This window comes from Bombus fervidus, chromosome 9 (assembly GCF_041682495.2).
Source record: "Bombus fervidus isolate BK054 chromosome 9, iyBomFerv1, whole genome shotgun sequence".
NCBI lineage: Eukaryota > Metazoa > Arthropoda > Insecta > Hymenoptera > Apidae > Bombus > Bombus fervidus.
Window position 1 is genome coordinate 1,715,937 of NC_091525.1, and position 16,639 is coordinate 1,732,575.

The 16,639-nt window shown below is 38.1% G+C and overlaps 1 long non-coding RNA gene across 2 annotated transcripts in view; it reads left to right on the forward strand.

The window, feature by feature from the left end:
• LOC139990905 (uncharacterized) overlaps window positions 1–16,639 on the forward strand; it is a 47,132-nt gene that overhangs the window by 9,289 nt on the left and 21,204 nt on the right. Inside the window, exons 1-3 of one of the 2 annotated variants that reach the window (XR_011800688.1) lie at window positions 666–823; window positions 994–1,036; window positions 1,469–1,554. This is a non-coding gene — a long non-coding RNA (uncharacterized lncRNA). Of the gene's footprint in view, window positions 1–665; window positions 824–993; window positions 1,037–1,468; window positions 1,555–16,639 lie in introns of those variants that run through there. The other variant, XR_011800689.1, reaches the window with a different exon arrangement.

Sequence of the window (16,639 nt, forward strand, 5' to 3'; positions counted from 1 at the left end):
GTACATGTATAATACGGCTTTGTATATACTGTTCCCTAGGATCATGGTTCGGTCATGTGGAGGTTAGAGAATTATTACGTATAGAATATCTTCTTCGATATAGCTATAAGAATTGTAGCGGTTTATGCCATGTATTACACTTACGTATGTGTGTAGCAGTTACGTAATTTTCAGTGGCGATTGCAGATATAGCCTCCATTTTTTGGCAAATATCTCTAGCATTACTTACGCTTCTAACTATTTTCTGCAAAATATTGTACAATTATTACATAGTTTGAATATATTTTGCATTTACTTATTTTATCCACTTTGATATATGATATCTATATAAAAATCAGCAGCGTAATAGTGACAATTTTCGAGATGTAAAATCGTTATTGTATTGTAGTAAAATTGAAATATTAGGTCGTCCGAAAAATTTGTTTCGTTTTATAAGGAAATAAATGGATGCACAACATCTTTCGTTTTATATTACTTTATCGAATTACGTACGATTCATTTTATTTTATCACGATAAAAATCACGACGTTTGGGATATTAGGTTTCATGTTTGTATAAAGATGCGTTGTTGTAAAAGAAGTGTCTGGAAACGAAAGACACTTTTCGGACAACCTTATATAAACGGCGCAGAGACATTTGCGCAGTATACAGGATTCGCTTACAGTCCAGAAGCTAGTCCAGAAGCAGTCTAAAATCTGCCTTTATTAGGGACGGTGCGGTTCAACAGTCTTTCATATTTGAAACGCGATAGTGTGGACGTGCTACGGAATAGTTACCCATTTAAACGTTACAATTTTTGTATTTAGCAAGTGTTGTGCAATTGGTAAGAAGTGCTAGGTGCTAGATAAGATATAAAATTTGGTTATTCAAAAGTTGACTTGCAATTTTCTATAAAAAGGATTTATTCAGGATAAATACTTTATACCTGTAAATTTTATGAATTAAAAACTTTCTGTGGATTATTTTAATCTAATAACTTTGATCTGTCTTTAGGATGGGTTACACGGCAACCAGATAGATTATTCCACATATGGATGTAAGTCGTAGAAGCCAATACAGTTTTCTTATTTATTTTTCATTTTTCTTATTTTTATTATCTCTTTCTTCTCTAACGTACTACTTGCATTTATATATTTATATTCATGTAAGAGTGATGTTATACGCATTTATGTTTTAGTTTTAATTAAACATATTAATTATATTTTTTTATATAAAAGTTAGGTCGTTCTTCATATTTTATTTTCCTCCGCTAGAAAATGTTTTCGTCAAAGATAATGCTTATTCAGAACCAAAAATGAAGTCGGTCATCGACAATGGTTACTAATAACAGAACTTAACGTATAATTATTTGTATAATTGAATATTACGTTCTTATAAAATAATTATGTTTTTGTTAATATTAATTATTCTTCGAATTTCGTATTGTATTTATCTAATAGTTAGTAATTTTTTACAAAATTTGTTTAAGAATCCTTCCTTGATGCACCTCGTGATACACAAAGAAGCTTATTCCAGCAACACAATTCTTCATAAATTCATTTCCATGCTGTTATGGTAAGTCTTTTCCCTACTTCTTCTTGATTATCTACTATTACAGTATTATTTGCTATAATGTCTGCATTTTAATCGCAAAATGCATTGTTTCATTTAAGAAACGTGATACAGTATATTCACTCGTTACCTTTCCTATTTATTAACCAAAAATTATGAATGAAAAAAAAAGAACAAATCTCAGTTCTCAGATTCTGTTGCAAGTCATTACAATTAGATATGGACATGATTTAAATAATATACCGAGTCTGATATCTACAAAATCGTCTAAAACTTTCAATTTTTCTTTGTATTTTATATGTAGATATCTTATTACACACAGAAGTTTATTATACATAGAAACCTAACCTCAATATTTAACCTATGGCGAAACAAGAAGCGGTAGAATATCTCACGTGATATTGATGTTATTAGAGAAAGTTTTAACAAAAATTGTTTAGTTCGAAAGAAGACATCACATATGCAAATTACTTTTTTGTAGATCCAGTAGTAGGGACCCATTTCAACTTCATTTTTGCAAATAGAACCATATATTTTTTAATACATTCATCGATCTATCTTCGTATTCCTTATGAAAAAATTAAAAGAAACTGTTAGTTCACCAGCTATCTTAACTTGAATTCGTCGTATGAAAGCCAGGTAAGGACGTGAAACGGTACTCTTGTGTTTACGTTATCTTTGTCTTTCGTTTGTTTCAGCATAAACACAATACCGCTTCGTGTCCTATGCTTATCTTTCATACGACAAATGAAACGTAAGATATAATCTAAACTAACAATTTTTCGACATAAATTGATTAATACTTTGTATATGATATGAAACGTTACAGTATCGGTTACACGACTGTTGCTTACAATGCACGAGTTTCGACTGATTGGTGGATAAAAAAAAAAAAAAGGCTCACGCTTTTCGCCATTAAGAGTGAGGGTGCCGATCTGTGATGCCCATTGGTTCTAGTCCTCATTAGTGAATGATGATAGGAGGAAAAGACCTCCTACCATCGTTCCTAATGGATGTCATTATTCCTGGGAAAAAACAGTTTTTCCGTTATAGAAATATCCGATTTTTCCGTCAGGTAAATACTGCTTTCTCCGTAATTTAATAGAGCATAATAAACCTAAGGACTTTTCTACGAGCTAACCATAAACCGAAAATATTTCTAGGATTCGAAATTCCTTCAGAGTAAATAGATTAACATAAGGGGCATTAACATAAGGTTTATGGTGGGTCCTTAGGTTTATGGAGGGTCGGACTAGCGGTATATGTGCCGCTGTCAGCCAGACAATGAATTGTAAGGTCACTTACCAATTCGATATGTACAGCTCTGGTTGCCAGATATATGAATATGGCGACGTAAATCTTGACCTTTCTGCGGTTGCGGTTCCTTCTCTCCTTGATATAGAATGGGCCACAATAATCTATCCTGACGTTAGCGAAGGGACGTGACTCGGTAATACGCGCCTGTGGAAGGTTTCCCATCAGGTATTCTACTGGAGGTGGATTGGCTCGGCAACATCGTACACACCTTTTGATAGTTCGCCATACTTGGCTACGGCCGTCGACAGGCCAATAGCGTTGTCTAACAGCGTATAATGTGGCTTGTGTTCCTGAGTGATGGTTATTTAGATGTTCATGTGGAACAATAAGTTCTGTTATCGAAGCTTTCGGCAAAATAATGGGATACTTTTGCTGGAAAGGAATCGGTGAGTTACTGCCAGACATTCCTTTTCAATGGTAGAATAATTTTGTTCTGCGGGGTTTAGTAGTCTAGAGGCATACGCGATTGGCAAATCTTTTTCAATCGGTCCTTGACTTAATAATAATTAATAATAGGTCCGCCTATTGCGTACCCTGATGCGTCTGTTGTGAGGTTGAAGGGTTTGGAAAAATCCGAATATTGTAGAATAGGTTTTGTCATTAGTGCTGTTCTTAAATTGTTGAATGAGTTTTCTTGATTTTCTAACCATTTAAAGGCGATGTCTTTTTTCAATAGTTGCGTTAGTGGTTTTGTGATTTTAGAAAAATTTGGTATGAATCGTCTATAGTATCCTGCTAGTCCCAAAAATTGTTTGATGTGTTTTGCTTTCTTTGGTCGTGGGAATTTTGATACTGCTTCGATTTTCTTTGGATCTGGTTTTACACCATCTTCGCTGATTCTATGTCCCAAGTACTTACTTCACGCCGTAAGAATCCGCATTTATCCGGCTGTAATCGTAACCTGGCCTGCCATAATCTTTCCATTAACTTATTAAATTTACTTTCGTGTTCATGAAGAGATCTTGAATAAATCACTATGTCGTCCAGATAGACGAATAGTTCTACTCCTTGCAATCCTGATAGCACTGAATTCATCAACCGTTGGAATGTCGCTGGAGCATTTTTCAGTGCAAAAGGCATTTGCTTAAACTGAAAGTGACCGTACGGCGTTGAAAATGCAGTCTTGTGGACATCCTCCTGTGCCATTCGGATCCGGTGGAAGCCTGATGCCAAGTCAAACGTGGGAAAATATTTCGCACTTCCTAATTGATCCAATATTTCTGTGATGTTGGGGAGCGGATAAGCATCGCCGATCGTTTTATCATTAAGCTTTCTATAGTCAATAACCAATCTCTAACGTCTGTTTCCTTGCGAGTCTGGTTTCTTCTGCACAATCCATAACAGAGAATTGTACGGAGATGTCGATAGTTCTACGACATCAGTGTCCAGTAATTCTTGAATTTGGCGATTTATCTCTTCTCGATGCGCAGATAGATAACGATACGTTTAATATTGATTGGTATATCATCCGTTGTAACTATTCGATGCTCTAGAATTTCAGTTCCTTCCAGCGTGTCTCCTGGAATATGGAATCTATCTTGATTCTTCCGAATTAATTCTTCAACGTTTTTTCTCTCCTCTCTATTCAAGTGTCTGAGTCGTAATAATTCAATGATTGTATCGAATCTAGTTTCTTTAGATTTCGAAATTGCATTGCACATCATGCTAGGGAGCGAGGTGAGGTTTTCAAATTCTTTAATTACTATTGTAGGTGTGGTGAATTCGTAGTCTCTTCATGTGGTATTAATTATCCTTAGATGACCCCGTTCCTTATGGTTTTTCACAACCGCGTTTCCGAAATAGACTCCCTTAATTGGTTCGATTTTGGTGACGAATCCCTCGTTTGTCTCCGGATTTGCAACGTTGATTATACATGTTACCGAACTTCGTTTCGGCACGATTATCTTTTCTCTTGTATCGAAGCACTTAATGTGCTTTTATCCAGACGAGCTTTAGATCCTGCGAAAAATTCGAATCCTACGATTCCGTCTTGATTGATCAGCAATGAGACATCAACTACATGAAAAATAACTGGATGGCCCGCAACTTGTATTACTGTCTGCCCTAGGCTGACCAGGCTCGTTGCCGTAATTCCTCGAACATTGATTAATTCTTGCTCGTCGATAATCGCTAAATCAGGTAAGGCAGGTTTTCTATGATATTTATTTCTGATCCGGAGACTAACAGCAAATTCGTTTTAGTTTTCAAGTCTGGGAAGACTATTCTTGCGGTTGGAGTGTTCGGGGTTTCATTTATCTTTTCGGAGAGGTCTCCTTCCGAATCTGAATCCGATTCTTGCGCATTCTTGGTTGCTTTTCCGTGGACTTCCTTCTCTTTTATTTGTCAATTCTCCAGATATTCCATTCGTTCCAGTGCACGACTGCACGATGGTTTTATTGTAATGTTTGAAGGTTGTCTTGGTTTGTCTTGGAAGGTTTAAAGGTTTGTAGGTCTTCTCGTTGCCGCTTGTACTCTTGGGCGATTCACAGCGTCGCTCCTTCGAGGTTCGCCCCTTGTTCTCGAAAGAGTTGGCTGGTTTCCCAATTGCCCTGACGCGTATGGTACTATTATCCCAGCGTCTACTCTGACTTTAAATCGGTAACAGTCTCGTACCAAGTGCCCAGGTTTTTTTTTTACAATAATTACAGATTATAGGATTTTGTCTTGGGTCGTTTGGACGATTTCGCGACGACGGTACAAATCTCCGATTTTGGCGGTTGTTGTTCAGGGGACGAGCGTTGTTTCGGTCGTAATCGTTCGGAGATGTCGGACGCTGGTGTCGTGTTCTGTTGCTTGCCCGCTTTAATTCCCGTGTTGCTTTCACGTTTTGGCGGTATGCGTCGTCCAAGGATTGGTATCCTGCTACCTTTACTCGCAAGTATATCTCGTTTGGGAGTCCCTTAACGAAAGCCTTCCTTGTGTCCCAATCTATCGTATCTCGGACATCTTGGGATATGGTGCCATACTCGCATCTTTCCCCAACCATTATTGCCAGCCTAAGATTTCTGACGCGGTCTGTGTAATCTAGTATCTCCTCTCCTGGTCGTTGAAATACTGTTCCTAATTCTCTCCTATATTCGCTAACGGTTTTTTTCTGGGCCGAACATATCTTTCAACTTGTTCCCAAAATCATTTAAATTTGTTATCCGACAGTCTTCTACGGCGAGAAATGCGTGTATGAGAAGCTTATTCATTAATAATTTCGGCACTCGAGGATCTTGATGCCCTGGATGCCATATTTCGCGCGTGCTCACACGCCCTTAAAAACTGAAATACAGACGGTTGGTGGCCGTCAAACACTGGTACTGATTCGATCGCGTCTTTTAATTTAATCGGTTGGGAGTTACCATCGATCGCTCTGGTTTCTCGTGGTGTTATCGGCGATGATGTAGGCGTTTCAGTTTCGTTTGTTACTGCTCTAATTTGGCAATTCTTATGCTCATGTCGGTTAATAGGTGAACATTTTCATCCCACGCTTTCACTTTTTCTAACAACGTCAAGGGCGTGTCCTCATTCATTGAGTCTCGTGGGATCGACATGTTTTCCGTTTATATTTTTTCAATACTCGGAAGAACTTTAATCCTCCGTGGAGCGTACCCCACCGCTGCCACCAAAAATCATATCTGTATATATTGTTACGTTCTATTTACTCGCCGACGAGAAGGTAGCGTCAATTGACGTTTAATGCAACTGGCAATAAGCTGCACTTTCGGCTAACCTGCTATGTGCGGGAATACTGGCACGGGAGAGGATTACAGTTGTTCGAAAATAGATTATCAATATAAAATGGTTTATTGAAATCTTACTCAGTTTTCATATTGCCAATTGATTGACGGATATAAAATTCTTCGGTTGACAGGTGATGATTCTTCGGTACACAAATGATAACTAATTCTTCAATAGATTAAATGATAACTGACTCTTCGATAGACGAAGGCTAATTAATTTACTCGATAACCAAACTCAAACTCAAACTCAAACTCATGCTGACTTCTCTGAGTCGCTACATTCATATCCGTCGGAGATGAAAAAACGTCGGAGTTCTTCTTTTAAAAATATTTGGAAAGATCCCCAATGTATGTTCAACTGCCGACCTTGTTTACAATTTAAATCGTCATAATATCGTTATAAAAACATAATATAAAAACGTAGTTAGATGAATTTTCGCAAGATATAGCTTTTAGCCGGTTTAACTGCGTTTCACTTCAAATACTGTAAACACGATTTCGAATAAACGTTTTAAATTACCTCGGTTCAGAAGAATTTGTCAATTTTACTTTCGCGCTATGGATCGCTTGGGTCGCAGCACGTGACAATTGGACCATGCCAATCTTCTATCGCTACGTTTGTAGCTTGGAGCTCAGTGTTTTATGCTGGTTTTGATGATAATTCCGGTGCCGGTTGTTGTTTTAAGAAGAGTTCGTATTTGTGCTGAGCTAGACCGTTGGCATTCCAAAGAGCTATGCATATTAGTTTTATTTTACGTCGGAGCGTATTAATTTGTCCACGATGATTGTAAGCAATGATAGCAAGTTATTAATTTGCTCTATTTGTTTCGCGATTAATTCTTCAAGCTTTTTGAAGTTATCAGTGTTTTGTGAACTGACTGGGAACACTATTTTGTGAATGATCATTATAAATTTTCGGCTTTGATTTCCTTAAACTACCAGTGTATAGGAGGTTGAGGGAGTAGAGAATGTTTGTGGACTGGGTACTTGGTTGGTTAGTTCCTTAACTCTGGGTTTAGAGTACATAATATTATACGAGATCTTGTAGGCTGAGCAACCTTTATAGTTCGCGAGATGCTCTCCTTGACAGAGTATGCACTTCGCAGGAGTATCTGAAGATCTAGTGCACCGATCTGTAGGATGAAAACCTGCACATTTAACGCAGTGGTAATTGTGGTTGCAATATTTCTGCGTGTGACCGTGCTTTGGCACCTTTTACATTGAATTATCTCTTTTTTTTTTAAATAAAAGGTGGTTCAAATTTTTTTCTGCAGAATTCATTAGACGGTTGATCTTATACATTTCTTTGTTATTTGGCTTTCGCTTTAAATCAACAAAGAATAAGGATGGCGGGTTTTTCTGATTCTATGCCTTATATTGCTAATGTTGATTACTTCATGGCCAAGATTTAAGAGTTCAAACCTCAGTTCATCCAAATCAGCTGAGTGGTGGATGTTGCGCAGTACCATACGAAAAGATCTCTCTTGTTTCAGTTGATAAGTGTGGAAGTTTGCATTCAAGGCTTTTAGCAACTTTGTCAGTTTTTTATAGGTCTTTAAATTAGTCGGCAGAATTGTAATCTGATTATTTTTAATTTTTAGTTTGTAATCTTCTTTGTTAATATCTTTCTCGATAGACTTTATCACTGTTTGAATATCGATGACATCATCTATGAAGATTAGTGGAGGAGAAGGAACTTCTTGTGTATGTTAGCTACTTAATGATTCTACTACGTCCATTTTTATTAACTGTATCTAACTTACGTTTTTTGTTCTTGTTTATGTGGTTTGCATGATAGAACAGATTATCCTTTTGCCACGGAGGAGGTAGAACAGAGCGGTTGTAGTTTAACTCATAAGAGCTAATGATTGCTGTTGCAACCGTCGAAATGTATTTCGAATAAATCAATTAAATAACTGATAGCGTCGATAGACGTTCGTACAAAGTATGTAACAAGATGGAATAAAGCGCTCGCTGATAACTCGATAATAACTCGTAGATACTCGCACGTCTCGATAATCGCTCACAATAGATAACTCGTAATTATTGCCTTGCTCGCTATCGTGTCCGCTTATTTATACTGGTCGGGGGGAAGTCGAAAGATTCAAATTTGACTTGGAATGACGGTTGCCCTCAGCGGAGACATTGTTTTTGCTTGAGGATAATCACCCGCTAATTTTGTATGTCGAGGGGGTATCCTTAATCCGAGGCACAACAACAACATGAGACGCTCCCGCTTCGCCTCGCCCTATGACTCATGTGTCGCTACACTTGGTTTAATTCTGTATCAATTCACTTTTGACAGAAGGTAGTCACTTATTGTATAGTAAACTCCACTGAGCACTAGACACACGTCAACACGCTTTGGCAGTCGACAGCAAACAGAAAGCTCTCGAAACAAATTTCTTTGTGTTTGCTGTTACTTTTCTAGCGATATATGTATTTCAAATTCCGATTGCCGCTCATAGGTTGGAGCACTTAATAACAGGAGTACAAGTCCCTCTTGATATAATTCAATTTCTATATGAAACTTTTTCCCATTTTTTATACGTATAAAAATAATAGCACGTATACACTTAAAATGGACATACTATATATGTATTAGAAAACATGACATTTCCAAAAGGATATTAAATTGAAGTTAAGTTTCGATCGCGACGAACCAAGAATCTAATCCTTCTGGCCATATGGTTCACCGAAGGTCAATAGGTAATGTGAAATAATGTTTAATAGCAATTCGATGTACCGCATAGTTATTAAAGTCGGTGATGCGAGTGGTTTCGATAGCCAATTTTGCAGATATTTCTCATAGCGAATGTGTTGACCAACCCGTCTAACCTTTCTTACTACTCTTTGCACACCTCAGAAGTTGGAGAAAAATTAGTATTGCTGAATAGGAGGAAATCGTGGCGTTCGTGAGACTTTCGTTTAAAGGATTTCTACTTCGCGTCGGTCCTAATTTCTCCATAGTCTAAATCGAGCGTACGATCTCGAAATAAATATGAATGAAAATATATTGCGCGAACATAACACCTCCTCTTTTAGATGGGATATCGTTTGTTGATATGCTTTCACACTAGTAGATCGAACACGTGGCAAGAAAATATTCAAGTGAACTGTTGCCCCGTAGTACGCGCGTTTCTATGTTTATATGTAGGACTTATCGTTTACGCGCTTCATTCGATTCCCTGATTCTCTTGAGTGTGACATTTGGCATCAGTCACTGATGTTTTTGTCACGTCGGAGACACAAAAGATCGCGAAATTAACAGATCGCCGGTGATGTCCTCGCGCCGCGGCACGAACGATATGATTCTTTCACGAATAGGGTGAAGGAAATAGAACTTGATACGCAAAGATTAGATTTATTGCAGGAATCCAACAGAGTGACGGTTACAACAGATAACTTCGAAATGCTACGACAGACTGTTTTTACGCTGGTTTGGGAAGGTCCCTCCACCGAGGACATAGTCCCTTTGGAGGGGGGAGTGTGTGACATTCCCCTCTTCTTAGATTCGCTTTACTCCGTGGAAGCGTATGGTTCTGGTGGGTCGTCTGATTTGGATGACCCCGCTTTCATCATCTGCGATGTTTTGATAAGTGACCGTCCTTGGTGCTGTTGGTGTTTGATCGATCCTGTTTACGCGAGCGGTAGGGCAGAGTATTTTGATACATAAGTTTTAGGGAAATGATCGGCATAGACATTCGAAAACTTTACATTTGTACATTACATATATTGTTCCTAATCCTACAGCTACGATTCCTAATATTTGTAGTGTGGATATGCCACATCCCTTTAATGAATTTATGCGTCGCTTAAATGGTACTGATTTGCATTTGCAACATATCGAGGTCGGCTTTATATTGGTTAAAGTTATGAATTACTCTTGGAGCTGTTTCTAATATTTTCTCTAATATCGGAACGTCTGTTTCTTCGAAGCTGTATATACTATTCTTAAATTTGGTTTCGTAAGAGATATTTTTATGTGAACCTCCTATCTTCATAATATTATGATCGTAGGTGATTATGCACCCGGTTTTACTGCTTATTAAACTAGGCTGTCTAATCTCTAGGATTTTATGTGTCTTACATAATACGTCGATTTGTACATTTTTCGTAGGGATAACAATGTAATGGTTTTCTGTCTGCAAAGGTACGAACGTCAATCCTTCCAATTTGAAGGCAGCAGTCGGACAAGTTTTGACTGTCCGTTGATTATTAATTAATTCTGACCCGCATTCGGGTGAGTTCATTCTATTGTGACTCGGTTGAGTTCTTTTACAAATGTGGATGATTGCTGTTCGTTTACAATATCTGTCTAAGTAGTGACTATCGGCAAAGATGTATTGTTCTGAATTGGTTAATATCAAGTCAGTTTCTATTACAGGCGCAATGAATACAGAGTTTTGTTTAGAAGGTATCGGATAAATTTTTGTTATTTTCCATTCATTGTTTTCCAAAACCGGCACAGTTATTGTATATATAAGTTTGTTATCTCTTATCCATATTTTTAATTTACTTAGATCTAGAATTAGTTGAAAATTTTGAACTGAGGGTTCGATATGGTTGGTCATAAAGTTTTGTCTCGTTAATTGGTCAAGTGTTTGTAAGAATTGTTCAGGTTCTATAACTCGTGAATTTATGATTCCTTGTTTTCCTAACGTAACAGTGTTAAAAATTTCGTCGACGTTAACATGGAGTTCCGATATGGTAAATTCAGTTTGAATTACTAGGGAGACTAATATTTCGTTTTTTCCATTGTGGTTTTCAATCTTGTGTATATTGTTGGCAAGGTTTTCGAGTTGATCTGTTTTGGTGTCGTCTACCACGCGTTTGATAAGTGCGGTTTGGTCACTAAAGATTGTTTTTATTTTATTATTGGAGTCGAATAATGTGTCGATGTTTTTGTTAATGAGTTCTAGGTCATTTTCGTCGAGGGTTCCGAACAAAGTTTTGGATACTGAGCCTATGACATTAAGCAATCCGCGTTTGCTTCTGTAATGCAATAATAATTTGAGTTGCCGAGACAGGTTTTGAAGATTTCTGTATTTAGATTTTAGGCTACTTATTTCTGGTATGTGAGCGCAAGGTGGTTTACATTGACGGTCTATTAAATCTATCACGCGTTGTAATCTATCAACTTGATCAATTGGATCGTTAAGCCCTACTATAAGGGTGATATCTATTTGTTCGTTGTACAGATAGCAGTCGTCGATGTGTTCCAAGAAAATGTTGGCGTAATTTAGTGGTTTTACTGCTAGGTCGCTTTTAATGTATTCAAGTGTTAAAATGATCCATGTTATGGTCTTCTTCCTGAAAAGTAGGGTTTTAGCCTGTTACCGTGGATTCTTTGCGTGTGACCGTTGGAATATTCGATAAGGTAGGTGGGTGGATTGGAGCAGAGGATTTCTGCAGGTCCTAGCCATTCGTGATCTAGTTTGTTGGTTTTGTGATCGTTATGTACCCATACTTTGTCTTTTACTTGAAATATAGTTTGTGTTTTAATAATTTTTCGAATCTGATCTCTTTGATACCGCCTTTTGTTTGATTCAGTGATTTCTCTCGCTTTCGCTATATAGGCATTATGTCGGTTCCTCCAGAGTGTAAATAATTGATCTTTAGTTAGGGTGGGGGTGTTTGATATCGAGGATGGCATGTTAGCTTGTCGTCCAAATATTAGTTCGAATGGGTTGTGTCCGGTCGTTTCGTGTACTGAAGTATTATATCCCATACATATCAGTTTTAAATTTTCGTCCCAGTCGTTCTGTCGGTCGGTCGTACAAGTTCGAATGAGATCTTTTACCACAGCATGTGTCCGTTCAAGAGATCCGTTAGATTGCGGGTGGAAAGAAGTAGTTTTTACGTGTCGAATTTTGAAAGCCTCTTCGAATGTATCCATCAGTTTACGTACGAAATTTCGTCCCATGTCCGTGAGGATACTTTTCGGTGCAGAAAATATATATACATAGTGATCCAGGAGTTCGTTAATAATCGAGTTGGCTGTTTGGTCTTTTAAAGGTATGAGAACGAGATATTTGGTTAATTAGTCTTAGATAGATAGGATAAATTGGTTGCCTCGTCTGGTTTTGGTTAGGGGTCCGAATATGTCCATTGCGATTTTATCATTAGGGTTAACGGGTGTGTCAGTTATTACGGGTTGCTCCTTGGCCCTAATACGGTTTAATTTTTCTCGTTGGCAGGTTTCGCAGTTTTGTATAAATTCTGTGACGTCCTGCTCTAGGTTTGTCCAGTGATGGTGTTCTTGTATTCGTTTCACGGTGCGGTGTATACCTAAGTGTCCTACTATTTCGTTATGGTTCTCGCGCAGTATAGTTTGTTTTTGTTCGTTATCGTAGTCTACTGGCGGATCTTGTCCAAATACCAATTTTATTTGAGGGAACCTAGTCGTTAGAAACCTTAACATGAGTTGAATGTTAACTTTTTCTAACGTACTGAAGCTATTGTCATTTATTCCTATATGCAAGTGTCCAGTCTGGTTAATAAAGTGTTTAGTTAATTGATGCAACCAGTGCTGTTCGTTAAAGTCTCCTAATTCGGTCTTTATAATTTGTTTAAAGTGTGGTCTGTTAATCTTTTGAATTATTGGAGCTGGGGTGATATTTGTTTTCCAGTCGATATATTCGTCGTAATAGTTCGAGTTTTCTAAGCCAGATTGAATTTCTCCATTGGTGATAGGATACAATCGGGACAGAGCGTCTGCAGCTGTATTTTCTCTTCCCTTTTTGTATACTATTTCATAATCATACTCCTCGAGTCTCAAGCGCCATCGCATGAGTCTCGATGAGGGATCCTTAACATTTTTTAGCCACTTCAAAGCTTGATGATCACTTTGAATCTTAAATTTTCTACCAAGCAAATATTGTCTTAATCTTTTGATTGACCATACTATTGCTAGTAACTCCTTTTCGGTTGTGGAATAGTTTTTCTCAGGAGGGTTTAAGGTTCGGGATATGGAACAGCATGGATGTCCGTCTTGGGAGAGTATTGCTCCTAATCCGTCGTTACTTGCGTCTGTTATTAACGTGAATGTTTTTTCAAAGTCCGGGTATTGCAGTACAGGGGCTTCACAGAATTTTTATTTCAGTGTGTCAAATGCAAGCTGTTGTTTATCAGTCCAGTGGAATGGAGTGTCTTTCTTTGTGAGGTCCGTCAGTGGTTTCGCGATTTTGGAAAAATTGCGTATAAATTTCCTATAGTACCCAACGAGTCCTAAGAATGATCTTATGTGAGTCGCGGTTTTTGGTATTTTAAAATACTTCACGGCCTGGATCTTTTCGGGGTTAGGCTTTACTCCTTCTTTTGTTACTACGTGCCCTAAATACTCTAACTCTGGTTTTAAAAATTCGCATTTATCTGGTTGTATTTTTAACCCTAAATTTTGTAATCTGTCTAATACAATAGCTAGATTTCGGTTGTGTTCTTGGATGGTGCTTCCGAATATTATGATATCGTCTAAGTATACAAAGCAGTTATTTCCTACTAAGCCCCGTAGCGCGGAATCCATCATGCATTGGAACGTTGCCGGTGCATTTTTGAGTCCGAAGGGCATGCGATTATAGTGAAAGTGACCTTGTGGAGTTGAAAACGCAGTATATTTTTTTGATTTTTGTTCCATAGGTATCTGGTGAAATCCTGATGAGAGGTCTAGGGCTGAGAAAAATTTAGCCTTGCCTAAATGATCGAGTATCTCGTCCGCATTCGGTAAAGGATACGCGTCTTGGTCTGTTTGCTCGTTTAACTTCCGAAAGTCTATAACAATCCTCCACTTTTGTTTACCTGATGCGTCTAATTTCTTTGGAACTACCCAAATTGGTGCGTTATATGGACTATCCGATGGTACTATGATGTGTTTGTTTAACATGTCGTTGATTTGAGTCTCGATTTCTTTTTTATGACATTCGGGCGGTCTATAAGATTTGACGTTTATGGGTTTGTCTGTTTGTATGTTGTGTGATTGTATGTTCGGTTAAGTTAGTGCATGGTAGTGAGTCCGTTTCCATGTTAAAAACGTCTAAGTAGTTAATAAGGATTTTTTCAAGAGGTTCTCGATGTTCTGGATCAATATGTTTAGTGCGTATTACTCGCGCATATTTATTAATTTGCGTTAATCTATCGGGTTTTTCATATTTGTTTGTAATCAGTGTTGATAAAGCATACTGTGGTGGGCTTTCCTCCGATGTATTGGGTTGAGGTTAAAGTTTCGCCTGGTCCTATCTCGTTATCGGTGCTCTGGAAAGGTAATGTGATCTCGTCTAGGGTCAGTTTATCGTTAGTGACGTTATATCGGTACTTCGTAAGGAATGGGAGTCCGATTATTCCGTCTTCGATTAGGGGAAAATTGTCAGGAACTATATGGAATCGATGATCCTTCTTGATATTGAAAACCGTCAAATATATTTTAAAATAATAGATAGAGAGAATGTTCGCTAAGACTATGTATTGACCGCTATTAAAAACGCTCGAGACTGAGACTGAAAAACTGGTCACATTACTATCGCGTTCGTTTATTTATACTAGTCGGGGGAGTACCGGAAAATTTTAATTCATCTTCGTTTGACGGTTGCACGTAACAGCCACATTGTTTTGTTCGGGGTTCATTTATTATTACATTATGTATATACAATTGAGTATACGAACTTGAAGCTTTGTGGAAATATAACTTTTCTTAATTTTCAAAAGTGTGCAAAAATCAAGCTTCTAATGTTTATTAGTTCTCGCAAAAGTTATCTAACAAATAAAACGATGTTTTATTTGATCCTGATTTCTACAATTTTTGCACATTGCGCAGCAACTGATAGCAGCTCAGTTCTATTCCTTCTATTGGTTCTCTGTGCATCTATGTAGATTGGTGGTGGTTTGGCGTTGTGTATTTTTGGTTTTTCAGTTGGGTCTGTTTCCTTCTCTTGTCGCAGTGCGCTGAAGGAGTTTTAGAGTGGAATTTCTTAGAGCTATTGTTGCCTTTCTGTTTCTACAGCCCTCCTAGCATTTGTGTTTGATGTTATTTTTCGTCTTTTGCTGGGAGTTACGACCTTCCAGTTTTCATTATGGTGTGATAAATCGTTGTTGATATTATTCCTCTCGTCATTCGTTTCTGTGGTTTCCATTTCTGTTTCCTTTGTAACTGAACAATCGTGTTCTTCGTTTGTTGGTAGGATTGGGTTTGTTGTATCTACAGCTCTGTTTATAATGTATGTTTCGCCATTCTTTAGTATCTTAATTGGTGGTATTTGTTACATTGTTTTGCTTATTTAGCGATTGGTTGTGACTTGTGTCACTTTGTTTTCTCACTTGACGCACTTACGGAGGCACTGATTCACACGTCCGCTCAGCTTAGCTGCTCAGGTAGAACTGATTTCGCAGTATATGCACCACCATTCGATGTGGGCATCCGTGTAATGTTGATCAAGGCGCCTGTCCAGGTCTGTTAACGTCATAAAGAAAAGGTGGACTTTCCTTTTCTCACAGACCGGACAAGCAACCCGATGCCCCACTAGCGGCACCATGACCTTAAAATGCAATTCCAGGGACATAGCCGGGTCGTCAACTGTAGTCCCCTCCAAAACGAGTAAATCCGTCACAGCGCTTCTGGGGCCGAGAGGCGCTGCATCCGAGGCATTATCTTTGTTTCTACTAATTTTAACTAAACGTTTCTGTAATCTGTGCAATTCATCCAATCTTGTCCGCCTCATAAGCTTTACGTAGCTGGGTCGTCAATGTTCCCATCAATGGAACGGATTCCTATTATACTTATATTATCGTCCAAGGATCTTCACGGTGCAAACCGTTGGTTGGCAAGCCAATTTATGAAGTAAAATATAAATTTATCTTCCGCTCCTTTGACGTTACACTCCGTTTAGCCATGTACACCGTGACCGGGGCATAAATCGCCCTGTCGTACACAGCGTACCAAGGTCTCCCCTGCTCCCGAGCAACTGTGACTGTCGAAGGTATCCACAATACGACCGTTAAACATCGGCGTACTGCATACACCATACTTCAGAGGTACACCCTCGTAGAACTTA